Below are 2,204 nucleotides of genomic sequence, written 5' to 3' on the forward strand. Positions count from 1 at the left end.
CGTAGCATTTTTATAAACTTTCATTTCCCTACTAACTTGGCAAAGAGAAGAGAAGATGTTGATACGTCAGGATGTGTTCCTAATTCTGCACCATCCCATTCCACCCTACAGGAAATGCAGCAACAATGGATAACAGAAACATTTCCTCTGTCTCTAGGAAATTAGATTAAGGCTAATAAATAAAAATGAGCTCTACACAAATGCTACGAATGTTGTTGCATGGACCCTTATGTGAAATACCAGATGGTAATATGCATTTGGGCTAAACTGGCCAGCTGTCTGTTCACAACTATTGTGTAGTAATACCAGAGGTAGAAAAACCACTCTGATCCAAAAAGGTACTTTTCAATATCTTGTTTACAATTCTTTCTTTAAATCAAAACAACATCATTGTGAATATTCAGCTAAGCAATTCCTCTTCCTCTTATCAGACCCTGAAAAGATCATGTGTGCAAATTTGAGCCACACTGGCAGCCTGACTCTTTTCTCTCTTGAATGCATTTTGAAAAAGGTGTGGACAAGTTTATTTAAATGAAACCAAGGTGTAAGCAGGATATAGCATGTTTCAAAATTAAACAAAGGTGGAGCATGGCAGACCAGTGTTTAAACACAGTATCTAAACTAAATGATTAATTATTAGGCTTAAGTTTTAAGCCAATAATAGACGTATGATTGTTTGTATTGGTAAATTAATGACTAAATTTAGTATGCTGAACATAAATTCCAGTCAAGGTGTTGCTGTTCTAATGTGTCCACTAGACTGCTCAACAATCTGATGCCCCACAGTGTATTTCAGTTAAGCTGTTGAGTTTATTATTTGTGTATAAAATGTACATTTGAGGGCGAAAGAAGGGAAAAATTCAATATCAATAATTGTAACTAACTCAAAACTCCATAGTATATTATGACATTGGTAGAAAATCTCTGGGTAGATCTAGAACATGCTGGTGCAGGATTCATCAGTACGAACATTAGAATGCTGAGAGTACAAACTGTACAAACTGTAGGGTGAATTACACTATTTTGTTAATAGGTTAAAACATAAAAAAAGGCTATAATGTATAACTCAATGTTACAAAATAAGGGCAGAAGGAAGTAGGCCATTATTGTACCAATAAAGAAACCAGGTAAAGATGTAAGCAAGCGTACAAACTATACCAATTGCACTAACCTAAAAACATATGAAAATTCATGGAAAGACGGGTAAATGAAAGATTAATATGTTACTTAGAAAAATTACATATATTGAGCAGCTGTCAAAGTGGCTCTGGGAAAAGTAGGGGCCACAAGGGACTCGAAATAAGGAAAGTGCAGGTTAATAAAGAATCTGTAGTGGGAATGTTTTGTCATTTAGAAAAAGCATATGACATGTTATGGAAGCCGGAAGTGATGATAAACTTGCATTTGTTACAGAGAGTTACAGAGAACATTTTTAACTGGATATGGGACTTTCTGGATAAGAGAACTATTGAGGTTAAAATAGGACAAGAGACATCAAGTAAACACATAGATGAAAATGGAACTCCCCAAGGAAGCGAAATAAGCCCATCTCTATTCTCAATTATGATAAATGACATATTCAACAGTGTACCAACAGACATGGGAAGATCCCTACTTGCAGATGATGGTGCATTATGGGAAAGGGGAAGAAAGTCCTACTATGTTGTTCAAACATCACAAGAAGAAATAAATAAAATAGGACATGGGGGATAAAGTGGCAAAGGAAACTATTAATCAATTAAATATAGAGGTCAATATTAAACTTTCAAATGTGGAAGGAAAGAACATATGGGGAAAAAATCAACAAAGAGTGGGCAGCAGATTGGGAAAAGAAGGGTAGACAGTTGCACTCTATCCAAAACAGTGTTAGGTCTGCAAGGAGCAGGGGAGGAAATAGAAAGGAGGAGATGGCAACGACCAGTAAACTTAATAGACATCAGACTGGGCTTTGTGAAGAATGTCAGGAGTAAGAAACGGTGGAACATGTTATGTTAAACTGTAGGGAGTACATAGCAGAGAGAGAGGACATGATGGGTGATTGGCGAAAGCAAGGAGCATTCAACTTTTAAAGAAAGAACAGGCCAGATCTCAAGAATATAAGAGTTTAGTATATGTAGGGAGAGGTTAAAACCAGAAGATGGCAGCAATGCAAGAGATGGGATGCCGGCTGCCATAAATCCAAAAGAAGAGGAAGAACCGCAGCG

The sequence above is a fragment of the Channa argus genome, chromosome 16 (genome assembly GCF_033026475.1).
Source record: "Channa argus isolate prfri chromosome 16, Channa argus male v1.0, whole genome shotgun sequence".
NCBI lineage: Eukaryota > Metazoa > Chordata > Actinopteri > Anabantiformes > Channidae > Channa > Channa argus.